Below are 8,258 nucleotides of genomic sequence, written 5' to 3'. Positions count from 1 at the left end.
CCCCCCCCCCCCCCAGCATATCCTGGTTTTCAAGTACATCAGAAGGGATAGGGTTAAACATCTCAAAAAAAATATGTAACAAAAATAATTTGTTTCTCGACACAAAGTCGAACCAGTAATTTTGCTTAAAATTCTCCATCTGTCTCACGTACCTCTGACCCTTAAGTAAAAGTAAATTCAACCTAATGTCTGACCGCGTCAACCTTGTCCTATTGAGTGTCTGACTTTTTTACCCAATGTCCGGGCGATACAGTACAAACTGGGACTAGGGTTGACCCGGCTCGGAAATGCAAATGTACATGCCCGTTGAGCGTCCTTAAAAACGTCACAGCAAAATGGTTTCCAAAATTGTGTCTCCTCACGATAATTCTGCATTTATTTTATTTTATTATATTACATATGTTTTATCAAAAACTTTGTGTATTATATTCCCTCTCAAGATATAGATAACATTATTTTTATTGTTTCGCAAACTGTAAATAAAACCAAATATTACATGATATAGCATGCTAAAAATTTCAACTTCAAAAAGATCCAAAAATAAATGATTGAAATTACTTTCTTTGAAGAAGTGGACGTAATTTCCAGATTCAGATTCAGATTTACAGCAGTACTCTTGGTTCCTTTGTCAAGCAATTATATCAATGGAAGATAGTCGTTCTCCATAATCAAATTAAAAATTCAGCTATTTTTTCTCATTGTTTCTTCAGCATAAATTTGAAAGTCCTTATTACTAAGAAAGCAACTAAAATCAATCAATTTGTAGGTGGGAAAACAAGGATATATCATTTATCCTAAAGGTTTAAAGAATTAGTTTTTAAATCGTATCTACGCAGTAGAAACTCCATAGAAGGTGCAGATTCATTTGGTGTACCGTCCTGATTTTCCTGATATTGTCTGTATACGTATTGCACAGCTTGCATGTAGCTTCTGAAAAATCGGTCCTATACATAAAATGAACCGGTGTCCTCCCCTCTTGAGGCTAGTAGAAGGATTCCTAAAATTGAAGGATCAAAGTTTTTGTTTCGCGGATTTGTGATGCAAATATTTACATAGCAGAGCAGTGTTTACATAAATATTTGTCTGCATCAACTTCAACCTAATACAGTTGAGATATATTTAAACATTTGAACATTTTATATCGTTTTTGAACAAATTGTATACCGGTTTTTTATTCATAAAACATCCTGTTGCAAGGATTTGAAAATCAGAAATTGTTCCTTTGTTAGAAGTGTCCACTAAAGAAACAATCGGTCAAGTAAAATACTTTTTAAAAAGTTAGTAATTCCATTGTTTTCTGGTAACTAATGCATTTTTAAGGTACACTGAACCTCTGCAGTTTCTGGAGACAAGATCAGAAGCCATGTCTCCTCAACCAACAATTCTTCATATCCTCAGCTTGCATTTATTAAATGTCGTCTTTCATTTGAACAAACGTATTATTTTGACATAGTTCACATAGAACTCTTTAAACCAAACAATAACATATTTACTTGTTAATTGTGAAGATTTATAAATTTCTTTGGGGAAAAAATATCTTAGAATTGTTTTAGAAACATAGTGTTTCATTCATTTCTGAGTTGAAGTACATATATTCTCATAAACCTAAATCAATGTTTTCACAAAATTCAAGTTTTCTAATCCCTATCTTTGCATACTGATGGTTTACAAATTTATTATTTCAAACGTATTATTAAACAGTATAAGGTCTCCGTTGGCGGCAAAAACTCAGTTTCTTTGGCTTTATCGGACCCTATTAAAGGTAGTATTTGTGGATTTAAAGGAAGGTTTTTAAGTTGTCGATTTTTCATTTTAGTACGTTCAAGAAGGATTTTCGTGTATTTGGCAAGAAATGGAGTATTTGCCACAAACTATAATTTTTTAAAATCCTATATCTTTGCAGCTCGATGGCGAATACTTTTGATTTATCAAACCGTGAATTATGCTGGATGAAATTAGACAATTTGATTTTGTTACAAAGACTTAAGTTCTTTCTTGCCTTAAACTCAAATTTTCTAATCCCTATATTTTAACCTGACCGCGAAAACTTTAATATTTCAAACTATGAGTATAAATTTGATCTATTAGAAATCTAAGTTTGAAAATAATTTACGGTAAAGATTTAGGGAACTTTATCCGGATACACTTATGAAAAAAATCAAAAAAATCATGGTTTTTTGCTCGACAGGTGCTCTAAAAAATCTGAGATATTCTCTTTATGTTTGCTTTTATTGCTTTAAGCAATTTTTTTCTCTGACCAAAACGATTCATCAAAACGATTTTACCAATTGTTTTGAATAAATCGTTTAAATAGTTTAAACATCTCAGATCAATTTATTATAAAGATTTATTCACACACAAAGATATAAATACATATATAAATGATGTAGTTTAAATTTGTTTAAATAATTTTTTTTTTAAATACAGGTTTCCGATAGAAAAGAGAAAAAATATGCAAAATTATGCACAAATAGAAAACATTGATTTTTACTCACTACATAACATATTTATCATTTCAGTTATTACGTAATCATCGAATCCTTCAACATATAAATTATTCATTCTTGTATTTAAAAGTTCTTGTAAAACCGGAACTTTCCATGCATGTTCCAATGGGACATCAAAATATTTCAATTGTTTCTTAACTAACATTTTACTAAGATCCGAAGGATTTACAGAACAATCATTTGCATTAGAAAATAAATTTCTGCCAAGAACTGTGTTGAGGTCATTTTTACCTGGTTTCCCTTAAATGCCAAATAAACTAGAATGTTTAAAAACGGATACACATCAATGTTACTACTGTTCAAATTAATTATTCATGTAAATTATAATTCTGTTTTTAGCTGATATTTAGTACTTGAAAATTAAAAATGGAGAAGTTCAGAGCAAAGCCGTAGATACACCTACGTTTTCTACAATTTGTACAATCGATATTTACTCAAAACCAATATTAGTACTTTCATAATTTTTTGTTAAAAAATTGAATGTTTTTATAAAAATGATCTTTTATTGACTAATAATAGCTTTAAAAGTTGATCAACGTTATAATAAATGAAACACTTCTTCCAGAGTCTTAATTTAATGAATTTGAGCCGCGTATCAAATCCGCCAATAACCGGTTTAAATTGAGCGCTTGCATAAATCTTGAAACATTGAATGCACTTTTAAGTGAAACCAACCAAATTTAAGCCGCGTCGTAAATTTTAGCCGCGGCTCAAATTCTTTAAATTCGGCCTCTGGAGAGTTTTCTTATGTCTAAACGGACCAAAAATAATACTTCTGATCTTTCTGCTTTTTTTGTTGATGATGTTTTTATGTCACCATAACAAGTAAATAAATGCGACACTATAAATTCCAAGAGTTATTTTTGGAAACACAATCATGTTATTGTATATTTAAAGGTTATACAAATATATTTTTGACGCGTTTATTGAACGTTGAATTTTTAGACTGAGAGTACTTCTAGTTTTAGCATGTGTAAACATAACAGAAAAAATAATTGATTTGTATCTAAAGAAATTCAAAAATCTACGAACAAAAAAGAAAAAATCCGCAAGTTGTTCAATCAATCTTAAAACTGTCAAATGAGTTGGAGTATTCCAATAAATCAATTGAAAGTATAAAAGTTGCCGGAGAAAAGGGAAGGTTCATTTAGCAGTGTTTAAAATAAATTTTGCTGATATTTTCCGTCTAAAAAAAACAAGACAAACAAAAAATGATTTTTTACAATAAAATCTGATGTTCTAATCCTGACATCTTTGCAGCCGGCCCAATAAAGTTCCGAGACTGAATTTAGTTAATTTGAGATAGGTCAATAAACTACCGACTGCCGGTTCAAATTTGAATTATTTAGTCAAAGCTAAAGATTCATGAGGATTTAAATCGGTAGTACATGATTTGAAACGGCTGTAGGTAGTTGAGTGACCTCTTCAATTCAGTAAGTTCAATCCCAGCATATTATTGACTAAGTAAAACATCTGTATAGATACTTAACAGTAATTATTTAACAAGCTTGCAGTAGTATAGTTCATTATTCAAGAAACTATATAAATTTTAAATATACATTATACATACATCGCTAAATAGATTTTGAATTCTATAATATAATAGTGAAATAACCCTGAAGTGAAAAAAATAAACTATTAATTATGGTTTGTTAAGATTATAAATCGCTAAAATGAAAGCGTCAAAAATGGAATTTGTGTATTTCTTAATGAAAATCTATCTAGATTATAAACAAACACAAGGTTAAACCACAACATGATATACAAGATTTCTCTGATTACATAAGAGAACAAAGAGGGATGGATATCTCTGGTTATTTCAGGAAATTTACCGTCGGAAAAGAAAACTTTTGGCGGAGTTTCGGCGGAAATCTTTTCCGACGGTTAATTTCCCGAAATATCCTGTCCCGAAATTCCATTTTACGGTCAATGTTTTACGATAATTATAATTAGCCCCCCCCCCTGCAGTACTTGCGGTCTGTTTTTCAGCAAAAACTTGCAAAAAAAAAACTTTCGGAACGTAAAAAAAATACAGCATTGTAACCGATGACATATTTTTTCATAATATATTATTTTCAGATAACAGAAATTAACTCAATCACCTTTCATGATGGAATTACAAAATGATTTTAGGAAATCATATTAGGTTAATTTAACCCAATTGTTGCCTTGCCTCAAATTCTAATTTATTATAAATATAATTTTGTAATCGGATATCGTAGACCTTTGATATTTAAAAATAAAGATTCTGAGCTCTCACCAATTAAATCGAGTCAAAGTTTGAAACATCAAATGATCAAATCGATGAGCTCTTGTATTTTATATATCTAGATCAATGCTTGATCTTGATCTTGTGTTAACCCTATTCAGCCTCACGTCTGATTATACTGACTAACTGCCTGCCCCCCCCCCAAATTGCCCCTCCTGCTCTATTTTCTTATTGTGATACAAATCTAAATCATTTGATACGTTTTTGGAAAGCCCTTGGGCTCTACTTCGATATCCTGCAAAATAGCAAAGTTGCACAAATCCGATTAGTATTGCGAAATCTAGTTATTAAGGAAAAAATGTGCAACACAAAAAATTGCTCAAATTGCAACAAATTATCCATTTTGAAAAGCCCTTGACCCAGCGAATTCGAATCTGCAAGAAAATTTGAAAATTGCAAAAAACCTATTTGTGTATTTAAGTAAAACTGAAAATGTGCCAATTCCCTTGAAGGCGTCTGTGCAAAAATCTGTGCAAAATTTCTTTGCAAATATTGACAATCTGTTTGCATTAGGTAAAGGCTTTCCAAAGAGCTATAACATGTTGAAATCCAATGACAGGAATTAGGTCTAAATATAGATTTAGTCTGGCATAGGTAAAATAAGGCATTCAGGCAGCATGTCTGAGGACTCAAGGCAGTAGGTTTGGTATAAAAGCCCAGTTTTTAGCTTTGAGTGAGGGGCATGTGTTAGCCAGACATTTTGAGTTATCGCAAAAAAATGAGGGGGGGGTCAACTTGATCCCCCCCCCCAGGCCAAATAGGGTTAATCTGCAGACTAATTTAAACTTTATTGGATATTCTGCATGGTAATCGAGGACCTTGGAGAATAACTGAAATGAAAAGATTAAACAATGATCCTAATATTAAAAGATATTGAGATTATGAGTTCCCAGTTCCCAGTTCTGAAGTCAGAACTGTTATGTTTTTAATCTCGAGATTAAGGTTTAATCTCCATCTTCTGTAGACGGATTAATCTAATTCCTCGTCGATATCCCATGATGGTCTTAACCTGCAGGGATAACTTTAATTGAAGAATCAAGCATTAACACTCAGATTTACGAGGGCCCATATAGGATATCGAGATCAAGTTTTTTACACGAACCGCACATACGTTCCGACCGATCTCAGTTATTTTTTAGTAAACATGAAATCTTTAAGAAAAACATCTTTATTGATTAAATATTGGTAGAGATATCAGATGCAACTATTTTCTGCTCAGGAAATAAAACTTATTTTCTCTATTCACTTTGCTTTTTGATCCTATCCCAGTGGGAGGCTGGTGGGGGGGGGGCTGACAATTTAAAAAAAACAATTTGATCAAGATACACAGAGCAAGATTAAGAATTCGTTCAATTTGGAAATACCTTGAAAAAAAAACATGTTTCACATGTAAATAATTTTTCTTAATTTTTCCGCCATAATTTTTGGTATTTTTCAATGAGTTTTACAAGTGACAGTTATTACACTTCTACATACAACACTTTTCTAAGAAAAAAAAGTTTTAATGTATCTTTTCAAGTTCTTTTCTCATCTCTTCCTCCTTTGTTCTCAGGTAAAAAGGAACATTTTTTTACGTAGAAAAAAGTTTAACATTAATCTCCATTAATTTTAGTACCTTCATACTAGTCAACTATCTACAATTTGAAAATAATAGAGCCTCAAAAAAGGTAAAAAATGAAATAAAAATTCAAAATATTATATATATATATGCATAAATCACTTAAAGGAATGACAAAATTTAAATGACCCCTCATTTGTTCAGCAAAACCAAGGTTACAATGCAAGGAAAGTTATTTCAGAAGTGTACACATCTTTTGCACTGCAGTTTACTGTCTCTGGGCGGTAATGTAAACATAAGACGGATGTCAAAGCTTGACATGGGATCCATCTTTCACATAAAAAAAATCAATGAAATATTCTGGTCATAGGAAACTATTATGTGAATTATCAAAAATATCAAAATTTAATGCTTTTAACCTCCTCGGTTACTAAACGAACACTGATGCATCTATTCTTGTTTACAAATTCCGCCCAAAGAGAACTGGTTTCAATGTGTACGCAGAGTATACACGACCGCAATTAACTTTCCTTGCATTACACCCTTGAGCAAAACATTTAAATTTACATTTAGTTGTTTAAAGGGAGTGTTTTATCTGATGTTTAAAATAAAAAAATTACTAATAACATCAAATGAAGAAAAAATGTTGTTACCATTTAATTCCAAATTCCATTCGGGTTTAGCCCACATGGTGAGCAGCCTGTCCACTGTTATTGCAGAAAAACGCAGTGGGTCAAGTACCTACTGGGTACACTATACGGGCTGGTACCATTCATTTCCAAAGTCCATTTGGCTTTAGCCCACATGGAGATGCTATTGCAGAAAAAGGTAGTTAGTCAATTACAGACTGGGTAAACTAGACGTGCTGGTACGTGTAAACACTAGGCTGATATCCTTGAACTGTATGGATCACATAATAATTGATCTCAGCTGTGCTAGTCAATACCCTCTTTATCCCCGCATTATCATATTTACGCCTTGAAAAGTTTTCGATCGGTCTCTTAATTTTCTTCATTGTCTTCGCTGCATAAATCTGCAAAAAAAATTTTTGGAAAACCTGAATGAAAAATTATCAATTTTCGAATAAAAAAAGAAGATCAATAATTTTTGAACAGACTTAGGATAAAGTGTACTTAGGAACCTAGGAACCTAGGAACTAAGGATAAAGTGTACCTAGAACCTAGGAACCTAGTAACTAAGGATAAAGTGTACCCAGAACCTAGGAACCTTGTAACTAAGGATAAAGTTACCTTGTGAATCCAACATGCAACTCTTTTTTGATGGATCGAAGGATCACTTGAAATTCCTATACCAGTCCCTTTAAGATTAACACAAAAATTACAATTTCACAGTTTGCATAGATTGTATTACATAACTTTAATAGCAATGATAGTTATGAAAAGCAGATCGTGTGCTGTAATTGCTTGATATGTTAAAAAATATATATAAAAAATATTCCAACAATGATACCGTGATTGAAAATGTTCAAAATAAAAAACAAAAGCTATAGAGTATAGATAGTTTTTTGCTGATAATGATATCAAAATCAATTTAAGTTGTTTTTGATTAGTGACAGTTATTCATAATAAACACTAATGTATAATTAAATAATTGATGATAAAAATTAACGCACTTTAAGGTTTCAGTTTCTACTCCAGATGTAGATATTGTAATAACATGGGTTAATGGATCAGACCCACAGTTTTTAAAATCTTTAGGTTTTTCAACATTTAATATTTTCTCTTTTTGAACTTTTTTTCCTCAATATTTAATATTGTATCTTTTGTATTTACAGCATTAATATTTTTTTTTTTTTTTATCATACAGTGAAACCCTTAATAACGAATACATCGAAAGAATTCATCAAATGTCGTATTCTTCATTTTCTGATAATGGAATGTTGCAGATATTTAGTTTTTTAATT

At 31.3% G+C, this 8,258-nt stretch overlaps 2 long non-coding RNA genes across 2 annotated transcripts in view; both read left to right on the top strand.

Annotated features, from left to right (window-relative positions):
• The window catches only part of LOC111716546 (uncharacterized), a 7,051-nt gene extending 5,022 nt beyond the window's left edge, over positions 1-2,029 (top strand). The window contains exon 3 of the long non-coding RNA XR_002768525.1: positions 1,321-2,029. This is a non-coding gene — a long non-coding RNA (uncharacterized LOC111716546). The remainder of the gene's footprint in view (positions 1-1,320) is intronic.
• A 4,263-nt stretch (positions 2,030-6,292) lies between these two features.
• LOC111716545 (uncharacterized) lies at positions 6,293-8,053 on the top strand. The gene is made up of 3 exons (XR_002768524.1): positions 6,293-6,328; positions 6,389-6,443; positions 7,974-8,053. It is a non-coding gene; the product is annotated as an uncharacterized LOC111716545 (long non-coding RNA).
• Positions 8,054-8,258: the final 205 nt, after the last annotated feature.

This window comes from Eurytemora carolleeae, unplaced genomic scaffold, assembly GCF_000591075.1.
Source record: "Eurytemora carolleeae unplaced genomic scaffold, Eaff_2.0 scaffold1925, whole genome shotgun sequence".
Lineage (NCBI taxonomy): Eukaryota > Metazoa > Arthropoda > Copepoda > Calanoida > Temoridae > Eurytemora > Eurytemora carolleeae.
This window is presented reverse-complemented; position numbering and strand designations above follow the sequence as displayed.